This window comes from Elephantulus edwardii, unplaced genomic scaffold (assembly GCF_000299155.1).
Source record: "Elephantulus edwardii isolate Elephantulus edwardi_28Jun2011 unplaced genomic scaffold, EleEdw1.0 scaffold00052, whole genome shotgun sequence".
Lineage (NCBI taxonomy): Eukaryota > Metazoa > Chordata > Mammalia > Macroscelidea > Macroscelididae > Elephantulus > Elephantulus edwardii.
The window spans coordinates 4,909,016-4,934,713 of record NW_006399802.1 but is presented as its reverse complement, the minus strand read 5'-3'; the positions used below and the strand labels follow the sequence as shown (position 1 = coordinate 4,934,713).

At 42.2% G+C, this 25,698-nt stretch overlaps 1 protein-coding gene across 1 annotated transcript in view; it reads right to left on the bottom strand.

The window, feature by feature from the left end:
• Positions 1–25,698, bottom strand: part of COL15A1 (collagen, type XV, alpha 1) — a 211,009-nt gene that overhangs the window by 184,472 nt on the left and 839 nt on the right. The gene's annotated exons all lie outside the window — the stretch shown is intronic.

The window sequence follows — 25,698 nt, the reverse complement described above, 5'->3', positions numbered from 1 at the left end:
AATGAATAAAGATGAAAAAAGGATCAATGTCTTTGAGTTGTGGTGTTCGAGAAGAGTATTGAACACATCATGGACTGCTAAGAGAATAACTGTTCTGTACTGGAGAGGGTGAAACTAGACTGCTCCTTGGAGGCAAGGATTTTTTTCCCTGACAATAAATATATTAATATTTTCTTTCTTTTAAGATGACAAAAAAGAAAAAGAAAAAAATAGAGCAGGGCTCAGAGATATTGTGCATCGATCACAATGAGTTGTAGTTGACTTGACAAGACATAATAACAACATTCCCTCACACGAATGAATACAATTTATTTATCCATTCAAAAGTTGATGGACATTTTGGATTCTGGATATTATGAAGAAAAAAACTGCAAAGAAGCAAATGGAATTGTCACATGCTATCAAGTCAGAGCCAAGTCATAGCTGACACTCTAACAGGTTTTCAGAAGCTGTAAATTTCATGGGAGGAGATTGCCTATCTTTCTCCCTCAGAGCAGCTAGTAGATTTGAACCATGTACCTTAGACTGGCAGCACGACTCCTTACCCACTAAGCCATGCATTCTAGACAAAGAGAATGTATGCATGGACATTAAGCTGCCAACTCAAACTGGGCCATTTGTGCAGTTCAGGGTGGAAGTATGGGATGTAGTATCATAGTTTATTCCTACAGATTAAATCATAACAAATTCATTTAAGTATACTGAAATTACTTTGCCTGTCACAGGGGGGAGATAATCACATTTAGAAAAATTAAATGAATCTCACCTTATCTGAGGTTTGAGGAGATCTTCCGCCAAAGTTTAACAAAAACATAACATAAGCCAAAGAAGGTGACACTGCCTCAATGTGCAAGGAATCGGCAAGATAATAAGCGCACTGAAAGTGCATTTGGAGATTTGACATCAAACTTCAGAAGCATGATCCTTACACACAGATGAAGTCCCTTCTTGTTTTTCTACATCTGCACAGGCCCTACTACACAGAGATTAAGTACCTGGGTGGACCTGGAGGCTTTGTGATTAAAGGCCTTGAAAAATGTGTTATAGGGAGCGCCACTGAAGTCAGTGCAAAGGGGGAATCAAATGTTTGTGCTCGGGGGCTACCTTAAAGGTTGGCATAAAGGCCTGGCAAACTGCTACTCTAAATAAAATTATAGGCAAGAAAGGCCCACACAGCAGCTCTGCTCTGTAACGCACAGAATCATTTTGAGTCTGTCTGCACAGAGGCAAGGGTTTGATTTAGTTTTTCAGTTTGTAGCAGCTCAATTAGAAAACAGTTGACTTTGACATCTGATCTGCCCCTTTCTGTACATGTGTTTTCATTTCTTTTAGGTATTTTAATGCCTCTGAGATTCTGTTTCATCCTATATGACATTAATGTGTGCTCACTGTACTGTCTCTGGAGATTGGCAGGACAGACCAAATGACCTACTTTGTGCGGGAAAGCTGTAAAGGTTTGGGGCACAATAGTGATGTAAAGTGCTATTCTTACTAATGATAAACAAAAAGAATTTGGAACAATGACCAGAATTTCCTGTTGAGACAACGACTTCATGAAACTATGAGACAAGGTAGGATGTTTTTCAGTTTCACAATGAGAGTTATGTGCGGGTATTGTTTCAACAGTCTCCAGGGAGTAAAGAGTTTGAAGGCAATAATAAAGAATAAGCCAATTTGCCATAAGGATTCTTTTTTCTTTCTAGTATAGTTTCAATAGGCTTTTTTGTTTTTCCCCCAAGATTTTTGCTTCCATTCCTGGCATGACTGGTGGGAACTGGTTAACATTCAAATAGATAGATTCTTCTTTAAACTGATGTATTTTCCATATGCAAATGCTAATACAACCACATGAGACTCAAGTATGTTGCTGAGGCATGAAGTCTCCTCAGTGAGCTGACAGGTTTGCTCTACCTGTTCAAAAAAGAGATGAGTGTGCTTGACACTAAGGCACTCAATCTTAATCCCGTCTCTCCCTACCCATCAGGATGTACGGTTTTCAAGTAGACACCACTTGGCATTTGTACATTTGTCAAAGAAATGAGTGTGGGCGCAGCCCTGTGGGCTATACACACTGGCCTTCAGAAATGTAACAGAAGGATTCTTTCTTGTTGGCCTAATGATGCCTGCTGGTGATTTGGATGACCTTTGGGTTGTCATTTTCATTCCATGCCATCAGACACTGCCTTACCCCATAGTCCACCACCACCCAGAGTCTGTGGATTCTGAGTCCAGATCACCATCTGGAAGCCTGACATTGAACTCCCTCTCTTTCCAAATTTCCGTTAGTCAACCACTACAATACTGGATTGAGATTGTTCACAGCTTTAGTTTGCTTGGCTCCACAGTCAACACTCTTAGTACCAGCAGCCAGGAAATTAAAAGGCATATTGTGATGGGAAAGTCTGATAGGGACCTCTCCAAAGTACTGAAGAGCAATGGTGTCTCTCTGGAGACTAAGGTGCATCTGATACAGGCCATGGTCTTTGCAATCACTTGTTATGTGTCATAGAGTTGAACAATGACTAGGAAGGATAGAAGAATAATTGATACCTTTGAGCTGTGGTACTGGAGAAGAGTATTGAGTGTACCATGGACTGCTAGGAAAACAAACAGATTCATCCTGGAGAGGGTTAAACTTGGATACTCCTTGGAGGCAAGGATTCTGAGGCTCCGTCTGACATACTTTGGACTTGTTGTAAGGAGGGACCGGTCCTTGGAGAAGGACATCATGCTTGGGAGGGTGGAGAGACAACGCAGGAGGGGAAAGCCCTCTATGAGGTGGATTGATTCAGTGACTGAGGTAATCGGGATGGGTGTATCTAAGAGACAGTGAGATTGGCACAGGACAGAGAAGAGTTTAGGGCTGTTATACATAGGGTTGCTATGAGTCGCAAGTGACTCAATGGCACATAACAACAACAGTACTGGAGAAAGTCTGCATTGCCACCATGAACATGCAAAGGTTTCCATCTTTTGTCAGAAGTCCGCAGAATCTCTCATGTTTCATTGTACACACACATCCACAGCACTGGCAATGTTTTGTGGTGTTGTACATAAAGTTGCTCAGAGGCAGAACTCATTTGACAGCATCTATCAACCCTAATAACACACTCTCCATGGGAAGCTTGCTAACATGCGGATTCAGATTCAGTAGGTTTGAGGTGGGATCAGAGAACTCACATCTCTAACACTCAGGTGATGCTCTGGTTATTGACCGCTGGTCCACATCATGAGGAGTAAGGAATTGAGACACAAACTGAAATTCTTCCAAAACTCAAGAAATAGTGAAAGAGAGAGGAAAAAGGGATGGGGGGGGCTAAAAGAAAAGTTGAGGAGGGAGCTAAGAACTATAAATTCAACTTACTGCCATCAAGTCGGAACCAGCTCATAGCTCAACCTCTACAAGGTTTTCAGAAGCTATAAATTGTCCAGGAGGATATTGTCCGTCTTTTCCTGTGGAGTCATTGGTGGATTCAAATAACCTACTTCTGAGTTGGCAGCACAACTTTTTACCCACTAGGCCACCAGATAGATCTTTCTTAAGAGTTGCTATAAAGGACATTTAAGCCCAGAAAAAGAGAATGAAGCAGAGAAGAAAATTGGAAGTTGAAAGAAATCACCATGTCAATCTACCAAAGTGTGATTTGCATAGAGAAGAAGTATCTTATGAAAAAAATTCAACACTTTATCATAATTATTGTTCTTTTTCTTGCAATTATCATTAGCAAGAAGAGTACATGCTTAGGTGACAAGTAAGTATAGTTTCCATAAAACCAAACTGGTAATTATGATTAATGGTGACTTATTTTTAGCATTTACATGAGCATTTGTATTAGCCAGAGAATATCCCCTCTCATTAATAATACAACTGTAATATCAATAACAAGAAAAGCTGTTAAGGATTAAGTGGTTTCCTCCATAAATATGTGTTCAATTCTTGGCTATTTACTTGTAGGTGAGATCCTGTTTGGAAATAGGAGGGGTTGGTATGATGATGATGATGATGGTGCCATACTTGAGTAGAAACAGGAATTGGAACCAACTCAGAGCTGACCTTCCAGCAGGTTTTCTTGAGGCTAAAAATCTCACAGGAGGAAATTGTCCATTTTCCCCACTGTGGAACCGAAGAGCTAGAGAGGTGACACATTTGAGTTAGCAGAGCAACTCTCTACAGACTATCCCATCAGAGTTTAATTCTCTTCTGAGTGACAATAACAGTGGATTAGACATTCACAATGGAAGATAGATCTTCTACAAGCCAAGACACCAAAGAACCAAAGAACACACAGGGCTACCAGAAGGGAATGAATAGATGCTACTGACCCCTGATTTAGATGGTTAGTTTCTATAATATTGAGTATTGTGTATAGTCCAGCAGTACCGTTACTGTTGCTGTTATTGTTGTTGGGTGTCATCAAGTCGTCTCTTAATTATAGCAACCATATGTTCAGCAGAACCAAATACTGCCTGGTCCTGCATCCTCCTCCAAGTTCACTGGTGGAGCAACTGTGTCAATCCATCTCGCTGAGAGTCTTCACTCTTCCCCCTCCTACTTTGTACTCATCAAAAACGAAATGCTAGTATATATGCATAAAGATCAGCGTCCCAGGCATTAGTCAGCCGAGATGGACTAGTATTGTCTACTTTGAATCAGAAAATCATGATCTATTGTGCCAGGAATGATAAACTGAAGAAGAATAGAGTTCTACTTATAGCCCAAAAGAACATTTTAAGATCTATCCTGAAGTACAATGCTATGAGTGGTTTGATACTATTCAAATGCTTACAAAGAAGATCTAATATTATCATTTTTATTTTAAAATATGCATCAACCACAAGGACTTATATCAATTTTTGTGGCCTAAAATAGATCAAATATGCAATGAAGATGGATTAATAAGAATTAGTGTGACTGGAATCCAAAAGTTGGGAACAAAGAAGAATTGATAGTTGGACAATACAAACTTGGGGCAGAAATGAGGTTGGAAATGATTTAATTTGTACAATCAGTTAATCACTAATTGCAAATATTTTTTGTAAACTATATAAACAATGGCTAACATGAATCTCACCTGATGGACTACACTGGAATCAAACTGACTATGTCTGTGGAAAGAGTCCATAGGGAAGCTCAACATTATCAATAAAAAAAGAAAAAAAGGGTCATGGACTGACTATAGATGAGATCATCAACTATTCACGAGCAAGTTTAAACTAAAGTTGAAGAAAAAACAAATTCTTAGGAACCAAAATACGACCTTTAGTAAATTTTAAAACCATCTCAAGAATATATTTACTTGATGCATTGAACACTAACAATTGAAGACCAGGTGAGTTGTGGGTATGACATCAAGAAAATCATCCATGAAGAAAGCAAAAGGTCATTACAAAAAAGAGAGAAGAAAGAAACGGACAAAATGGGTATTGGATAAGACTCTGAAAATTGTCCTACGATGTAGACAAGCCAAAACAAAGGGAAAGAATGCTGACATAAGAGAGATGAATCAAAGATTTCAAAGAGCAACTCAAGAAGACAAAGTGAAGTATTTTAACAAAATGTGCAAATAACTGGAGTTAGAAAACCAAGGGAAGAGCATCCTAACATTTCTCAAGCTGAAGGAACTGAAGAAACAAATTCAAGTTTCAAGTTACAATACTGAAGAATTCTGCGGGCAAAATATTGAATGATGCGGGAAGCCTCAGAGATGAGAAGAATACATATAGTCACTGTTTCAAAAGGAATTAGTTGACACAGAATCATTTCAGGAAGTAGCATTTCATCAATAACTAATAATAACAAAGGAAAAAGTTCATGCTATACTGAAAACATTGGTAAAAAATAAGGCCCAAGAATTGACGGAATTGGACCTGATGTATTTCAACACAGAGATGCAGCCCTGAATATGCTCACTTAGTTAGGCCTAGAGATTCGTATTTGTTTCCCATTCCCAGAAAAAGGTCATCCAAAAGAATGTGGCAATTAGCAAACAACATCATCTGTAAGTAAAATCTTGCTGAAGATTATTTAAAAATTATTGCACTACTGTAGCAGTATAATCAACAAAGAACTGCCAGAAATTCAAGCTGTATTCAGAAGAGGTCATGGTCCCAGAGATATCATTGTCATCTCCCTAATTCAATGGCATCAATTCTTCGTTATTCATTGTCTAGCTTTCAAATGTTTTAAAATATACTATGGATTGGGTTAAGTAGCATTTAGTCCTACAAGTGATTTCTTTTTAATACATTGAGCTCTTTTGCAGCAGATTTATTCAATGTAAAGCGTCATTTGATTTCTTGACTTCTGCGTCTGTGGGCATTGATTGAGACTACAAGTAAAATGAACTCTTTGTAAACATCAATATTTTGTGCTTAGGGTCTGCTTCTTTATTTTTATTGTGGTAATGTATATGGAAAAAAATTTGCCATTTCAACCACTTTATGAATACAACTCAGTAAGGTAAATTCCACTCATCATGTTGTATAACTACAACCACTATCCATTATCACTCATAACAGAAAATTGGTGCTTATTAAGTAGAAATTTCTCATCATAAAATTAAATTTTTGACAATAGTTTCTCCATTTAACATGATGTTGCTTGTTATTGTAGTGAGAATTTGTGTTTTCTTGATGTTGAGGTTTAATTCATTCTGAACACTTTTCTTTTCATCAAGTGTGTTAAGTGTTCACTTTTCACTAGCAAGTGACCTGAAGGACAGATTCCACATGAGTACAATGAGAGCTCTAGAATTTCCATTCTTTGCAATGTTATCCATAATTTCTTATTAGCTGTATAGTTGGATGTCTTTGCATAGTCTATAAGACATAGGTAAACATTCTTATAGTATTCTGTTTTCATGCAAGATTCATCTGTTTTCACCGGGTACAGCCTTCATTACATGTGTTCTTCTGCAGATTACTGGAATTTCTGGGAGTTCCTTGGGATTTGTCTATTGTAACAATGTTTTTAATATCTTTAGCAAAACTGTTATGTTAATAATATTGTTAATCAATTTTCACATTCTTTTGCATTGTGTTTCTTTAGAAGGGGCACATATGAATCTCTTTCAGTCAGTTAGTGATCCAGGCAAATGTCTTCCAATTTTCTTGGCATAGACAAGTGACATAAAGCATTGTCCTGTCATTGACAATGTTTTACTTCAGCATGGATCTTGAATGTTCTCTTCCTTTTTAAGGCAGTCACTGTGATATCATTCCTCTCCAATTTGTCATTCCTGACATGACAGGCTATAAGACTGTTTAATTTGGAGTTTAAATGTCAGTAATATATCAAATACCAATCTTCAAATGTCCTATTTCATTTTTTACAAATATTAATTTTCCTGGTTGTCAAAAATGAAATAGAACTTGAAGACTGGTGTTTGATAAACCATTCATTCATTTCTTAATGAGCTTGGGTGGCCTGATGATAAGAAGCTATGCTGCAATCCTAAAGAAATACAGATCAAGTCCACCAGCTGCTTTGCAGAAGGGTGAGCAATCTTCTCCTGTGTGACTTACTGCCTCTGAAAACCCACTGAAGGATCAGCTATGGGTTGGTTCCAACTTCATGGCACACAGCAAGCAATTTTCCTAAATGCATACTTTGTGTATTCTGTGCTCTGGTTATTAATTGACATGTGTAGCTGTTTCTTCTCACTTTGAGTCAAGCCACATCAACAAATGAAGCTTTACTACATCCATGCCATTAAGGCTGACTCTACTTTGAAGTGGCAGCTTTTCCTCAGTCACATTTTTAGTAACTCCCAGCCTGAGGAGGGAACTCTGATGTCATAGTCCATTGGGAATTGTACTGTTAATCCAGAAGTAGCATCTCTATGGTGCTTCAAATCCGCCTGCCCCTCCTTGGGAGAAGAATGAGCCATCTCCTTTCCAAGCAATTTAAAGCCCCAGAAAGCCAAGGGAGGGTCTGCTGTGAGTTGATTCTCACTTGACAGCAATGAGTAAGTCAGTGTCCTACCTGAGGGACTTCTCTCCTGGCACTATGTCAGACAATATTGTATTGCTAGACATAAGGGATTCATTAGCTGTGATTTTTTTAGAAGGAGATCACCAAATCCTTCCTCCTAGTCTTCTTGTGCTGGAAGGTCCATTGACATCATCCACCACAGACAACCCTGCTGGTATTTTCAATACTGATGGGAACACTCCCAGTATCAGAGTAACACATAAGCCACCACAGTACAACAAACCAATAAATTGATGGAAGAATGGTGGACAATAATTCTCTAGCTATATATTCATCTATCTACCTACCTACCTGTCTCTCTATCTATCATCTATCTATCTACCTACCTATGTGTCTGTCTATCTATCTATCTATCTATCTATCTATCTATCTATCTCCCCTTCTCCCTCTCTCTCACTCCCCTCTCTCTGTCATAAGCTACATGCAGAGCTACTGCAGAGCTACATGCAGCAAGAATTCTATCATTTAGGATTATGTGTTAAATTTTACATAATCGCTGCTTTAGGAAAATAGAAGTGTCTTTCACTTCACCTAACTCTGGAGGGAGAGGTCCCCACTCACGCAGCAGCTCCGCAGACATAGAGGCCCAGGTCTTTGGAGCTCTCTGCTCTGACATCACAGACGTGGCTCTCATTCTCATGATGCACGATGGGAGCCAGAGATGCTCCATCTGTCTATATGCCGTGCCTGTCACAAATATTTCATGTCTTGGGCCTCGTGAATGTTTAGTCCTTTCTTGACCTTTCTGGTGTATATCCCACATGTGCTCCACCAATTTAACCCACGGTGCTTGCTACAACTGCACACTCCCATTGTTCATCAAAGCAGAATTTAAAAATCATTAAAGAATAGATTTCTGGGTTTTTTTTCCTAAGTAGGGCATTGAAAAGAGAGTTAATCTAGAGTAATAAAGTAAGAGAATAACTAGGCATTTTTAAATGAGTGATAATGTGAACTTATCCTGACAAATACTAAAGTGTACTCTAAAGGAACAACTTTAACAGCATGTCAGCAAAGATAGGGGAAAAAAATGCAAATGCCAGCAGATTTTCTTAATTTTAAAGGTCTGTATGTGTCTCTAAAGACAACAATGCAACTGGAATGATGAAGTTTGTAGATCTGGCGTAGACCCAGCTAGGCGTGCCCAGCTTCCACCCAATTCTACGAGGGCAGACCACACTGAATTAATGCTGTAGTCTTGTTGTTTGAAAATTGACATGTGTATATAATTTTTAATTAGTCAAAAAGTATACATTCTTTTCCTATTCTCTCTCCAGCCCTCCTCCCTCTGTCTAGGTGGATAGATAATGAATATGGCATTAGATCAGATGAGGGGAAGAACTATCTGAAAGGAGTATATGATTATGCGTTATATATATGACAACAATCTGGACCAAGGAGTGCATTATGGGGAGGGTTGGAGAGGGTGAAGGGAGGAAGATAAGAAAATGTGCAACCATGGGGAAAAAAATTAAAACATTTTCTATGTTAAAAAAAGACAAGGAAAAAATCCTCAGCCAGGTTCCAGTTGTCTTCTTGTCAAACATTCTTCTAGGTGGTATAGCACTGGTCTGTGCGTTGCTGTACAGAGGTAACCCGTGGTTGCTGTGATGCTGAAGACTGTGACAGTGATGTGCCAATCGTGGTAATGGGTACACATGGTGGACAGTGTTGGCTGGAGCTTCCCGACTAAAATAAGCCTGGAAGCAGGAGCGGCATCCACTTCCGAAATGGCTTGCCTCCGGAAACTCTATGTACGAACAGTGCTCAGTCTGTTTGTTCATAGGGTCGCTATGAGTCGTCTACGACTCGACGGCATCAAACAACAACAACAACATGTTAAAAAAAGACAAGAAAAAAATTTTTTTATAAAAGTATATGTTCAACATAGTTAAACCTTGAAAAAGTATGCCAAATGAAAGAAAACATTAGCGGTCACCAGGGCTGGGGGCAAGGGAGAAAAGGAGGCTAACAGGTGTGGGATTTCTTTTCACTCACTCATCACTCATTGGCATCCAGTTGGGAGTAACTCACAGCTGACCCTCTAGTGGCTTTTCAGGAAGCTGTAGAGATTGTCCATCTGTCCCCCGTGGAGCTGCTGGTGGGTTCAAACTGCCCAAGAAGTTCACGGCTAACTTTTCTGTTACCAGTGCAACTTTGTACATACTAAAGGGACATGAAAATATTATGGAATTAAATTGTGGCAGTATTGCACAACCACATAACAACAACAACGACATACAACTACACAGCCTTGTGAAAGGAATAAAAACCACTGAGTTATGCACTTTTAAGGATGAAATTTGTTGGTGTTATATGTCATTGAGTAGGAACCAACTCATTGCTGAACCTCTGGAAAGTTTTCAGAGTCTGTACGTCACACAGAAGGAGACTGTCTATCTTTCTGCAGCAGAGTAGCTGGTAGATTTGAACCACATGCCTTCAGGTTCACAGTGCAAATCCTTACCCACAAGGTAAGGTATGTAAACTATATCTCAACGTTTTAAAAAAAGTCTATGCTTGTTCACTGTTGAGACATCAGTTCTTCTCAACAATCCCTGTCACTGCTGTTATACGTCATGAATGAAAAGCCCCTCCTTTGTGTGTAGTTTAGGAAAGGTACGTGAGGAAGATCCACTGAAGTGGTAGTTACATCCTGATGTTGCAGAGGGCCCACCGGGGGTGCTACCAGCTGGCTTCACTTTATGAAGCAAATTCTTTATGATGCCTTTGCCACTTGGACCAGCCACCCCACACACCCACTAGCTAGATTAGATCTAGTCCTGCATCTCCCCAAAACCCAAGAAAGTCTGCTTTTAGTTTACAAATTTAAGTAAGTATGTGCTGAACCTCCTGTGAGTGGACTTGACCATTTGTGGTTTCACAGAGCAGAGCACTTCTGAGTTTTCTGCTCCTAAGTCACGGCCTTGAACTCAGAAGCCCTGGGATTCTCTCCCAGAACTCCACTCACATCACTTTCCAGCAGCTCAGTGGACCTTTCCTCAATCTGATAACATGTAAATGACAGAGTCAGCCTATCAGCACCGGAAGAAACCTCAGAGTTTAATCAAGCCAGTCACTCGAACTTCCATCTCCAACACTCTCCATGTAATGGCAGCCATCCAGAGAAGAGAAGAAACCATTCTAGATCAACCAGCAAACACATGAGGAAACTGGAATTAAATTCAATTACTGTGTCCCAGTCCCCAAAGAACATGTGGTTTGCATCCAATTATCTCTGTTGCAATAGAGGCCTTAGTAACTCCACTTGCAATTAAATATTCTCTCACACTGTGAAAAGCAAATGAAATGGCAAAAGACCAGCATCAGGACAAGGCCCTTAACCCTTCAGAATGCTTCTGACAGTGAAAGGCGTACTCAGGACATGCCCTGTAGGCGGACACTGCCAAGAAGATACACTTTCTCCGAGATCTCAGTGACCAAGTACACTTAGCCTTGCATGTGACACAGATGGGATTAATATGAAGAACTTTTACCCACACAGCAAATTTCCTAGTGTTGTAAAACGTTATGACTGAAAGGAACCTGCAGTTCTCCTCCAAGGTCATGTACCAGGTTTTTCCTATGATATTAGAGACCAACTCTTTCGTTCCTCTAGTCACTCAATTAGCAAACTTTTCCTAAACACCTGCTATGCTCCCAGCACCATTCTAAACAATGAGACTAAGATAGGACCGAGGAGTCTGTTGGTGGCCATTCATGTAACAACCAGCTTTGACCAACAGGAAGGAGAAGGGGAAAAGAGTTTTAATCTGTGCATATTATACAGGCCATGGTCTTTGCAGTCACTTGTTATGTATCAGAGATTTGGACAATGACTAAGGAGGATAGAAGGAGAATTGAGGCCTTTGAGCTGTGGTGCTGGAAAAGAGTATTGAGGACTGCTAAGAAAACGAACAGGTTTGTCCTGGAGAGGATTAAACCAGGCTGCTCCTTGGAGGCAAGGATTCTGGGGCTTCGTCTGACACACTTTGGTTTGGATGTGTTGCAAGGAGGGACCAGTCCTTGGAGAGGATCATCATGCTTGGAAGGGTGGTGGGACAGCGCAGGAGGGAAGACCCTCTGTGAGGTGGACTGATTCAGTGACCGGGATAATCGGAATGGGTGTGTCTGAGGCAGTGCGATTGGCACAGGACAGAGCAGAGTTTAGGGCTGTTGTACATAGGATCGCTATGAGTCACAAGCAACTTGACGGCACATAACAACAACATAACAACCTTAGAGACACATGGTAAAGGGGAGCTCTGGTGGCCTAATGGCAAGAGTCTACGCTGCAATCCCAAAGGCACTAAGTTTGAATCCACCAGCTATTCTGTGAGAGAAGGATGGGCAATCTGATTCCACTTGTGTGATTAACTGCAAATCCTCTGGATCGGTTGGCACTGAGCTGGTTCTGACTAGAGTACACACAACAACAATCACTATGGGGCACAGGAAAACTCCCAATCCCAATTCGGGGATCAGGGAAGACTTAAAAAGTTGAGAACATGCAAGCTGCATCTTCAAAGAGAAAAAGGAGGGCAAAGCAGGCAGAAGCATGGTGTGCTTGGGGCAAGTGGACAAGACCAGGGTTTCTGGAACATGGTACCTGATGCTGTGCTTTGTTGTTCTGCTCCCAATTGGGTCTTTACTATCAAAATAGAGATTTCTAGATTTCTTGCAATCAGTGAAGGGACGGGGTTATCCCCTCCTGAATTTCCAGCACCTGGCACAGTGCCCAACACTTAGTCAGCACTCATCCATTTATTGCCAAGTGATCAAATTAATAAAAACAGTGGCTCATATGTACAAAACTCAAATGATACACCAGGCATCGACCTGAGTGCTTTGTGTACATTATATAATGTAAAGATCACATAAACCTATGAATCATTTTTATAGATTAATAGTTTATATTATGGTTGATAGTTTCTCTCATTTAATAGAGGAGGTGACTAAGGCCCCAAAACATAAAATAACTCCCAAGACCACACAGCTGCCATTTGAACCCAGGTTCCTGGATGTCTGCTTAATATCTGTCTCCCTTCTGCTCTGTAAGCTCCAGAGGGCAGGGAACCATGTCTACTTGTAGTTCCTGGGATTTTTCTCTCTTGCTCTCTCAGTGTGGCAGAGATCAACACCAAGAGATGGGGGTAGGAGCCCCATCATGAAGAGCCTTAACTGCCAGGTTCAGGATCCTGGACTCAGCTTTAGGTGATGAAGATTTAATTTAACCGAAGCCAACAAATATTTCAGGAAGTATTTGCTCAGGGTCCCTTGCATACTTAAAAGGGAAATGAGTCTGTGTAGACTTAATGGGAATCCCAGAACACTTAACTGTGCTCCTGAGAAACTCGTACATAGACTAGGAAAGAATGGTCCAAACCGATTAAGGGAACACTGCACGATTTAATGTCAGGAAAGGTCCCGACAAAATGCAACTGATACACTTCACCGCTGTGCAAAAGGTTCAATTCTAACCAGAAGTGCCTCGGAGGAAAAGTTAGGAGTCTTCTATGAAATCAACCACTGGAAATCCTAGGGAGGCCAGCTCTCCTCCAAAACAGTAGGGCCTCCAGGCTCTGGCATCCCCTTGACGGCAACTGGTTTAGGTTTGTTTTGTGGTGGTGTTTTTTTGGTTTGCTTTTTGGTCTTTGGTTTTTTTTCAGCTGGTAGATTTAGAAGTCAGGACAGGTTTCCTGGGTGAAGGAAGTGGAACCACAGGCTCCCGTTGTCCTGTGTCAAGGTGGGCTTACCAGATATCCAGGAAGGCATCAGTAGGACCAAGCCCTAATGGGTTAAGACTTTTTAATATGGCTTCAAATACATGGCTTTTTTTTTAGGTTCTAAAATTGGAACAACGAGATATTCATTTCCTCCTAATCAAGATAAGACCAGGGCAGAGGATCCAGACAATAGTGCTAGGTCATTTAATTGTCTTCCTCTTGGAAATTCTGAGGCAGTCATAGGGAAATTCTCTGGCCAAACTAAAGAATAAGGGTCAATGCCATGTTGCATCCTGATGCCTTTTACAGACCCCAGGAGTCACAGGAGAAATGAATTCCAGTCAAAGGAGCTGTGAAACCCCCCCCCTTTTTTTTTTTACATGAAACCAATATTTTAAGATTCTCTAGGTCATGGAAAAATATAACCTAAGAACATGAAAACAACACAAAGTGTCTCCAACAACCCTGAATTCAATTCTCATTGTTGTCTAAATAAAACCAGACCCACTTAATAAGGAGGCTGTGTGTTTTAACTCACCATAAAACTATCTGTTATGAAGCATTAATAGGGGAAATACTATTACAAGTTATTCCAACTTTTCCTGGCTGCTCATGGGTTTGTTGTTAACCATGTTTTCCTTTTCAAAGCCTTCTTTTTCTTCTGACTACAAAAGCAATAATATTCACTGTTGAAATTTTGGAAAACAATCTATCTCATCCAGGATCTTCTCCTGCACTATCCCTCGACCCTTCCAAGCATGATGTCCTTCTCCAGGAACTGGTCCCTCCTCGCCAGATGTTCAGAGTATATGAGAGAGAGCTTCAAAATCCTTACCTCCAAGGAGTAACCTGGTTTCACCCTCTCAAGGATAAACCTGTTTGTTCTCTAGGCAGTCCATGTTGTGCTCAATACTCTTCTCCAGCACCACAACTCAAAGGCATAAGTTCTTTTTCTGTCATTCATAGTCATTGCCCATATCTCTGATGGATAACAAGTAATTATGAAAACTATGGCCTGAATCAGGTATACCTTAGTCTCCAGACTGATATCATTGCTCTTCAGAACGTTAGAGAGGTCCCTGACATTAACTTTCCACAGTGCAATTTGTCTTTTGATTTCCTGGTTTAATGGCGACCTCCACTGCATATTGTGAATTTTATGCCCATTTTTAAAAATTAAATTATGTGTCTCTTTTTTAGTAAAAGCTTTTACATTTTAGATAGTAACGTGTCCCTGAGAGGGGGCTGTGGGCATCACTGTGGGTTACACTCCTAAAGCTGGAGATGGGTGAGGGGATCAGAGGGCACCAACGGTGTCTACAAGTCAGAGACATCACTGAGAGACCAGAATGCTGGAAGGGTATAGGAGAACAGTGACACAACCAGCTTCGTAGCTATAGAGGTCAATTTGGTTTCAGTGTGGAGAATGGGATGGGGTGCCAGGCAGGGAAGGACGGTAGCAATCCAGGAGTGATTGAGTAAATTTTAAAAACCAGTTACTACAGAGACAGAGTTGAGCTATAACAACCTATATGTGTCAGAGTAGAACTATGTTGCATAGGATTTCCAATAGCTTATTGCAAAAGGAGCGGATATAATATGGGCGTGGCTGAGGCTGACTTCTGCCTATTTCATAAAGGAGAACTTTCCCCGTCAATAATATCCACAGCATTGTATTAATATGTGTGTAGTCAGGCAGTCTGCGTCCCATGCTCCTGCACCTATTTTTACCAATCATTGGGCCTGATGTTTGTTGCAATACTCATAGACTTTTCTCACAGTTGTCGGCTTTATTATTTAGTCCCACAGTTCCCAGCCAGATTAACAAGGCACAATTCCTCAATTAGTGACAGTCCAGGTTCACTTCAGCAGCACAAACGCGAGAAGCTTCGTTTCCTCAGTCATCCAGCACACTTCTCTCATAGCAGCTGTAAGTCAGCTTTTCCTTCAATCGTCTCTCAAGCAAAACTTTTTTTTTATTTCAGTGAACATCTACAGAGATTTTGGAATTCCATTCATTCATTGTTGCACTTTTCTCCCCGACCCCCCCCCCCGGCTCCTCTCTTTGAAAAGCAAAAGAAAAACTCCCTCATTGGTACACAATCCCCTCCCCCACACACCCCTCACCCCTACCCCCACCCCAAATATAATCCACTCTGCAACCCTCATTCCGTACTCTTATGATAAACATAATGCCCTAAAATATAATACTTTTAAACTATTCTCTCCTTCATAGACTTCAATGCAGTAAACATAATTTATCCAGTTTTTCTCAGTCTTACCCCCCACCCCGATGTCAGCCTCATTCTACAACAGTGGCACCATATAGCATTTGTCCCTTTGTGATTGAGATATTTCACTCAGCATCATGTCCTCTAGGGTCACCCATTTTGAATAATATTGCATGAGTTTGTTGTTTTTCAATGCAGCATAGTACTCCATTGTGTGAATATACCACAGCTTTTCTATCCACTTGTTTGTTGATGGGCATTTAGGTTGTTTCCAACTCCTTGCTATTGTGAACAAAGCCGCGATAAACATGGGTATGCATATATCTACTTGGATGTTGTTTATGGTCTCTTTTAGGGTATATTCCCAGTAGTGGAATTGCTGGGTCAAATGATATATCTATTTTCAACTTTTTGCGAAAGCGCCACACTGCTTTCCACAGTGGTTGCACCATTTTATACTCCCACCAACAGTGAATAAGGGTTCCAGTCTCTCCACAACCTCAAGCAAAACTTTTAACTGTGGACTTTATCTGCAAGGTTCCTCTGGTTACACCTGACCACAGTCTCTTCACAGCAGTGTCACAATCTCATCACAATCTCTCCACCATTGTCACTACCATTTCTTACAGTATGGAAAGCCCTCTTTTATATTGGCCCCATGGCTATTGAGGATTTGCAAGACCATGTATACATGGTTAAAGTAGCTGGAGACCAACACAATGGCTAGAAAAGCCATTTTTTCAAGGTTTCTGACACTGATCTTGAATATTATCACCAGACCTTTCTTCCAAGGCCTCTCTGCAGACTCGAAAGGCCAACCTTCCAATTTCTGGCTCAGCTCATTAATGTTTGCATCACTTTGGGACTCCAGGATAAATTTGCATAATGTGAAATACACAATCTGTTCTCTGAGGGAGGCTCTGAATAGTGCTACAATATAGAACAACAGAGTGTTTAACTTTGCTTAAATAAACATTTCTCAATAAATCAGAGGGCCAGATGAAAAGAAGGAATGCCACAAAAAAATAAGGGTTACATCCAGGTGGGCAAGATAGCAGCTGGGACCACAGTGGTAACAACAGAATCACAGGCTTGTGGGTGCATTAAAAACACAATTAGAAATTAAAAACCACAAGACTTAATTGAAGACTGGGCATGAGGAGCAGAAAATGTCAAGGACAACTCCCAGCTTCTAATTTGAGCATCTGGAGGGTGGCCCATCCTCGTTAGAGAGAGCCTGAGCTTGAAACAGTAGGGGAGGTGGAGGGAGAGGACCTTGCATTTGTAAATTAATGTCACCCTTTAGACAGTTCAAGCCAGTAGAAGGTTGTGTAAAAATGGGACCAGAGAGATAGCGAGCCCTGGACCAAAGACATGGACTCTTGATTCATCTCTGCCAAAAAATAGTCCTGTCAACCCGAGAATGTCCTCCAATCTCACTTACCTCCACATCTTCACCTGGAAAAGGGAGATAATCACTGCCCTAACTACATTATTTCATTTTTATTAAATAAGATGATGGCAATAGAAGTGGGCTTTAAGGTGTGGGGTGCAACAGAAACATAAGGGAGCATTATTAGTTGTTAGAGGACATCTCAGCTATAAAGTCCTGAAGAATCAAGTCGGGACAAGACAAGATGTCAATACACCCAAAGGCATAAAATTAGGAGGAAGTGAGGTTAAAAATAATCATTATTGTCCCTTTTGTTCGCTTTATCAAACAGAAACAGATTTATTTATTTTTTAACTTGTCGTGAAAGGCTGAACCTGTCTGGAGTTCGAATCCACCAGCAGCTCTGAAAGAGGAAGATGAACTCTTTCCTCCCCAGGAATTTACAGCCTCGGAAACACAATGGATGATTGAAACCGGCTTGTCTACAGTGAGATGATGAGATAAGTAATCCATCAGGACACTCAATCCAAGTCCTATCCAGTTCTCTGAAAATCTACTTTCAGAAAAGAACTAAAGAGACTCTCACATTAAAGAGAAAATGCCCAACGAAGCTTTCAGTGTTTTTTTTTTTCTTTCCAGGACAACTTGCCTCTCCCTCCTCACCTGGCAGTCATATCCTTCCACAAAATAGAGAATTCCTGCTGGTGGAACTGGAGTCACAAAGGAAGCATATCAAAAGAGGCGCGACGGGACTGAGAGCGCTGGTTCCGGTACTTGAGCAACTGCCCTGCAAAGAAAACCTGCCCCTGCTCGCATACACGGACACGTGCACACCTGTGCTTGAACACGTCTCCATACACACCCCACGCACATGTGCACACACATACTCAGACACATGCCGAACATGTGCACGCACATGCATGTACAGGCGTCTACACACACTGCTGCACACGGACATGTGCTCACACACACACACACACACACACACGTGTGTACACACCACCCAGACACATTTGCACACGTGCATTTACACACATGACACATGTATGTGTGTGGCCACACAGGCTAGTACATGCAGACATTCTTTGTTTTGTTTTGTTTATCATTTTAAAATTAATTTTAATGATAATTTACGGAGACTTTGGATTTCCATTCATTCATTCATTGTTGCACTTTTCTCCCTGCCCACTCCTTCCCCCCAGTACACTTTTCTCTTAGAAAAGTAAAAGAAAAGTTCCCCCATTGTTTTACAATCCCTCCCCCCAGGTCTACTGCACTATACAGCCTTCACTCTGGACTTCCATCATGACAATAATACCTAATCACATATCCCTTTTAAACAGTTTTCTCCCTCATCTGTTTCAATGCAGTATCCAGTATTGAACCCATCTTTCTCAGTCTCCCCCTAACCCCAATATCAGTCCTGTTTTATAACAGTGGCACCATGCAGTATTTGTCTTTTTGTGACTGAGATACTTCACTCAGCATAATGTCCTCCAGGGTCATCCATTTTGAATAATATTGCATTAGTTCCTTGTGTTTTAATGCATCATAGTATTCTATTGTGTGAATACACCACAGCTCCTCTGTCCATTCGTTTGTTGGTGGGCACTTAGGTTGTTTCCAGCTCCTTCATGCACACATTCTTACACGTGGCTAGGTGTTCATGTGTGCACACCACACATTCATACTTGCACAGAAGTGCTTGAACACACTACTCATGTGTGCACATCTGAGCATGCACTCATGGTACCTGCACTCATTCTTACACATGAGTATGTGCTTGTAGGTACACACATGTGTGCACATGCACCACACAGGTGTGCGTATGCACAAACTCTCATACATGCATACACAAGCCCATAGCCCTGCTCAGTCTTCTCCCATCAGCTAGCCATGCAGAGCCAGACCCAGTCATTGGGACACATATGGGATTCACTCTGGAACTTTTAAAATTCAAAGGGATCTTTGTTCTTACTGTGGAGCCATTTTTCATCCCATTTACTTCTTACATAAGACATATTTTGGGTCTGATATATGGAAAAAAATCATTATCCATTCTACTAATTTTGAATTAACTAAAAATAACTTTCAAATGAAGACTATTTGGAAAGGCCAGAGAAAGAAAGACATGGAATGAGGGGAAATGGCCCTTTGCTGGGCACACAGGAAGCCATGCTCAGCCCCTCATCAGCTGTGAGGCCTCAGGCAAGTTCCTTCCCCTCTCTGGGCTGCAGACACCTCACCTGTCAACAGAGAGCATTGCGCTTGGAACCAGGTGGCTTTTGAACTCCCTTCAACTCCAACACCTTACTTTTTATTAAGGCATCTTATTTTGCTGGCCGTCCAGTAAGTGAATCATTTTTATTATTTAGAAATTTTCCAAATTAATTTTGATGTGATCCTGTTGGGTTAGAATCAGCTGATGCCAACCTTCCAATCGTGGCTCGTGTGGAGAAGTTGTTTACCCTGAGTCTGCACTTTCTCATCTCAAGATAGTTTCCCTCAGTCTGACTTCTGACTCTTGTCAGGTCACCGTAACCTTTCGAAAGACGTGTCTCATAATTTTGCGAGGCCTCACTGGGGGTTCTCCTTCTATATTCCTTGAGACACTCCCCCTCCTGGAGCTCAGAAGAAAAGGAGCTTGTTCAGCCAAAGCCCTGAGTGTCAACACCAGCATTCCTGCCAAGGATTTGGTGCCACAGCCAGGGCCCCAGTATTATACCACAATGCGATTTGCAGTGACTGACTTCCCATTGTGATCCTTTTGCTGATAAATTTTCAATTCTCTGGCCCCGATGCCTTTGAGCTGTGGTGCTGGAGAAGAATACTGAATATACCATGGACTGCCTGGAGAACAAACAGATTCATCCCAGAGAGGGTGAAACCAGGCTGCTCTTTGGAGGCAAAGATTCTAAAGCTCCATCTGACATACTCTGGACATGTTGCAAGGAGGGACCAGTCCTTGGAGAGGAACATTATGCTTGGGAAGATAGAGGGACAGAGAAAGAGAGGAAGACCTTCGATGAGATGGATTTACTCAGTGACTGGGGTAATGGGGTAGGTGTGTCCGAGACAATAAGGTTGGCTCAGGATGGAGCAGGGTTCAGAGCTGTTGTACTTACGATCACCATGAGTTGACAGCACATAACAACAACAACAGCTGGGGCATTTATTTATTCAACACTTATTCATCAGGTTGCTATGAGTCATACTCACTGTTGAAAACAACAACAGTCGTTTTCTAGACACTATGTTGGGCACAAGTAGCCCTGGTGGTGTAGTGGATTATGTGCTGGACTGATAACTGAAAGGTCAGTAGTTTGAATCTACCAGCTGCTCTGTGGAAGAAAGACAAGACAGGCTGCTCCCATTAAGCCCTGGAAAACCTAACAGGGGTTCATCATGAGAATCAACTTGGTGGCAATTGGCTTGTTTGGGGAGATTTTGTGTTTGGTTTTCTTTCGTGTGTGTGTGTGTGTGTGTGTGTGTGTGTGTTGTTGGGCTCTGGGAATCCTTGGGTGATGTCAAGAGTTGATGTGCTCAGTTGCTAACAGAAAGGTGGGAGGTTTTACTCCACCCAGAGGTACCTCAGAGAAAAGGCCTGGTGATTCCTCTGGAAAAAACCCATCACTGGAAATCCTGTGAAGCACGGTTCTATTCTGACACACATGGGTCATCATAATAGGAGGTGCCTTGATGACAGCTGCTTTTTTAGTATTAAACACACACTTCCTTCCAGACTGCCATGGAAGAGTCACTCCCCAATCAGGTAATGGCAGAGATGAGTGCATGATTACAAACAGTGAGTTCTCTGAGGAGAGGGGACCAGGGGCTGTGAGATAGGAGAAGGGCAGTGACTGTAGGTAGAAAGGAGGGCCACTCTGAGAGAGTGACATTATCACTGAGGTCTGAAGGACAAAGGAGCCACAGAAGTGGACAGAGAGGGTGGGACCTGTCCCGGGAATGGGACAGCACCAGTGAAGGCTTGGTAAGGGGTGGCATGGTGGAAGGGGAGACTCGATGGTGTCTTGTACCAACACACCCTACTTTTACCTAGATGGGATTTTTGCAGTAGCTTTGAGGAAGCAGAGGAATACAGTGGAGGGGTCAGCCCCTCATCCCAGCCCCAGTCACCCCTGGGCACTGCCTTTTCATGAGAGTTTGGGGATGTTTGGACATGTGCTGTTTAAGGTGAAGGACTCAGAGTGAGTGGGAAGGTAAAGCTGGACCACCCAGGGTCTCAGAGGACCCTCCAAGGAGTCATGCAATTTGAGTTTCAGAAAGAAAAGATTCTGCTCGTCTGTGGAGCCAGGGTGGGGCAGGGTGAGGAAGCCAGTTCTTTTTGTGCTGACACAGTTTCTTTCCAACACACTTAGGAACAGAAATATTTTGTCAGAGAGAAAAGACTGAAAAGAAATCTCCTCGGCGTCTCTGGGGGGTGTGTGTGCGCTCCACTCATCACTAAACCCACGGGGACCTTAACGATGACCCAGTTTTGTGTTATCAACACACAGATGAGGAAACCAAGGCCCGTGAGGGCCAAGCACCAGTGGCAGATAGGACTCAAAACTCATCAGCCTGACTGGAGGCCACTCCTTGTCCAAGCACCACCTCCGGCATCACCCAGACCAGCCCACTTTATTTCACTGTTAGTCTCAGAGACAGGGAGCAACTCTCCCCAGGACTGGAACCCAGCGCCTCAGAAGGTCGCCTCTGCTCTTTCCCTGGACCAAGCTGCCCTCTTGACAGTGTGGTTGTTGTTAGGTGCCATCAAGATGATGATGACTCACGGTGACACTTTGCACCACGGATCTGAACCTTGTCCAATCCTGCACTTTTCCCACCATCTCTGATATGCTCAAGCCCATTGTAGTCTCTGTGTCCATCCATAACACTGAAAGTCTTTCTCTCTTTTTCTGACATGATACCTTTTTCTAAGGACTGGCCCCTCCTGACAAAACATCCAAAGGGTGTAAAATGAAGTTTCCCTGAGCACCCTTGTCGTACTTCCTCCAAGATAGAGTTGATCATTCTTTTGGCAGTCCATGGGATAGTCAAGACTCTCCTTTAACACTGCAAATCAAAGGCACCAATTCTTTGGTCGTCCTTATCCACTGTCTAACTTTCAGATGCATCGGAAGCAGTTGAAAAGACCAGGAATTGGACCAGGCTCATCTTCATCTTTAAACTGACATCCCTGCTCTTTGGCATTTTAAAGAGATTCCTGAGAGCGGACTTCTCTCAGTGCAACAGGTCTTTTAACTTCTTGACTGTTGCTAATGTGGGTATTGATTGTGGAACCATGTAAAATGAAATTGTTTACAGAGGTTTTTTAAAATTTTTAAAAAAATTTAGTGTGTGTGTGTGTGTGTGTGTGTGTGTGTGTGTACGTACGTACCATCAAATCAGATCTAACTGGTACAGGAGGAGACTGTTCTTCCTTCTCCAGCAGAGCATCTGGTGGATTTGAACTGTGCAACAGTATTAATCTTTAATCCATCCATCATGATGTTGCCTATTGGTCCGGTGGTGAGGATTTTTGTATTCTTGATATAAGAAGATGTAGCTCATATTGCAAGCTGTAGTCTTTTATTTCTTTGGGAGGTGCTACAAGCCTTCACTTTCTGCAAGGAAGTTTGTGTTGTTGATGGCAACAGAGAAAGTGTTCCCCAAGTAAATGTCATTATCATACTGCTGTGAAGAAAACACTGGTTCCTGCAGGCTGGGAGCAGCCCCATGCCACGTGAGGAAAGCTGATGCTGCTTTCCCCAGCAGCTGGTGTGGGAGTTGGAGCGTTTTCTCCACAGCCTCCTCTCCCAGGAATATAAAACTCAGGAACGAGCGAGTGTTGGGCAGGAGCCCGTGGGAACGAGTCCGGCGCTGGCCTCTCCAGAGACCACCTCGGTCACTGACGGTGCTCCCAGCACAGTTCTGGCAGCACATCTGTATTGGACAGATGGGCCAGGCCCAGGGGCCCACTGCCATGAGGGGCTCAGCGAGTCCACCAACTCTCGGGCCATCACCTCTGATCCCACAAACAAAGACCTTGCCTCACAGAGCCCCAGTCCTGACCTGGGAAATCTGGTGTGAGTTTGGTAGAATTTAGACAGATGGTTCTCTTTGCTATTTCCTCTGGAAATTAAGTGAAAACAGGAGGCATCTCATTCAAGGAAGAAGCTGAGATACTTGAGGACAGCAGAGGAAGTGAATATATTAGGTGTTGGATTGCAAAGCAGTTGTTTCTTCTTGATCAGGGGTGTCAGAAGGTGGTTCCTCTCCAACAGGGCTTTGAAGCAAAGCAAGCCCCCTCTCACCCATCCTCTACTCTCCCCTAATCCTCCAAGCCTCCACCACAGGCTGTCCACCACCAAGTGCATGATTTTCCTCACATCACATGCCTGTACATGGTTCTGAACCACCAAACCCTAAAAGTAAAGCTTAGATCTTTACTGCTTATGACACTAAGAACCTCTTTTTTTTTTATTTTTTTTAAGAACCTCTTTTTAAAAAAACAAAACACCAAACCCATCGCCACTAAATGGTTCTGACCATGGCCACCCTCAACAACAACAGCAAAGTCTTAATGAAAGGAGAAGCTAGTGGGTTCAAACTCTTAACTTTTGTGTTTACTGTTCATCGCTTAGCCTACAAGGCTACTCATGGTCCTGTTGTTTAAGCAATTGTTAATTGTGTTATTTTCCCACTGTGGTGGAATCAGCTCTAACTCATAGCAACCCTCCATTAGGTTTATAATTTTTAAGCCTATACTTTTTATCATGAGGAGACCTTGTTATATAGTCTAATTGATGGATTTTCTTGAGGTGTTCTAATTATGAGAAGCTTACTCAGTTTATTTTCAACTGGCTTAGAATTAGAAAATATTTTGCAAGAAAACTCATAAGCATCAAGTTGAAATGGACTTATGGCTGACCATCTCTGCTGGGTGTCTCAGGATGGAAATGGCACAAGAGGAGGGAGACTCTGTCTTTCTCCCTCAGAGCTGCTGTTGGATTTGAACTGCCAGAAAGACACAGCTTCTGGGTTAACAACACAACTCCCTATGGATGACACCACCAGAGCTCGATAAGCTGAGAATGAGATTTTCCAACCAAAGTCAATGCCATAGAGTAAGAACTAACTCTTCTTGAGCACTCATTGGGTTTCTGAGACTGTTTTACAAGGGATGAAATTGTCCATCTTTCTCCCCAAGATCTTACAGTCAATTTGAACTACCACGGAGCTGTGGCCTTTGTGATAGCAGCTCAGCTTCCTATGGACTATCTCACCAGAGCTTCATACTTACAAGAGGGAGGAACACACTTTCCTTCAGCCTCTTTGTGGAGAATAATTCTCTCTTAACAGTACAGCCTGTTTTCTTGCTTGAAACTGCTTCCTTAATTCTCTTTGTGAATATCTTCAACGCATCTTTCATGAGACAACTCAAATGACAGCCCCTGTGACTCCCAACTTCCCAAGCAGAAGGGAATGGTGCACACACACCCTTGAAAATAGCCCCATGATGGTCTTTCTGAACCCACTTAGGCAGGCCTGCTTGACTAAGACAGACTCTGTGCTTTAATTATCTCTGGAACAATAACTCTGAGCAGAACCTGGCACAGAAGAAGAGCCCAGTTAATGTTTTCATTATTGGATGAGGGGAGGGAATGAAAGAACTGAGAATAATTCTAGGGGGAGGGGAGGAATAGTTTCTTTTTTTTAAAAAATTTTTATTGGGAAAAAAAATTGGGGGTACAAGGAGGTGAGGGTTGGGGCAGAAGGGTGAGGATGGGCAGGAATGCAGTTGCAGAGCTGCAGAAATTGGTTGGTGGGGGGAGCAGGTGAAGGAAATGAAAGTGATCCAGTGGGGACCAGATGCTACAGGAAAATAACAAGCATTTTCCAATGGTAGTTAAATCAACTGTCTTACTGATTTGGGAACTGGATGCCGACTCTCTGGCTTCTTCATGCTGAACAGGGGCGTTGATGTGAAGGGGGAAAGGAAGGACACTTTATCACCTTGCTGGTGATCTTGGGTTAAGGCTACTTGCCTTCTTGTTCTGTTAGAAGATATTTTCCTGTCATTTGCTCCCCTCTGGACTGCAAAGTGTTTTTCCAGGTGGGTCCAGTGGGGATGGCTGGTTGAACCAAGGGGCTCCATCCTCCTTTGCTTCTTTAGCTGGCAGTTGTATTTCCTTTTTGTCACTGGCACTGGGTTCGGGGTCAGGTCTGAAGTAAAACTCAGTGGTAAAGTTACCTGTAGGAAAGGGAGCAAACCTAGAGAGAACAAACTTGTGAGTTACAAGTAGAGGGGTTTTGGGGGTGTTGCTTTCAGGTTTACTGGGGAAGAGGGTG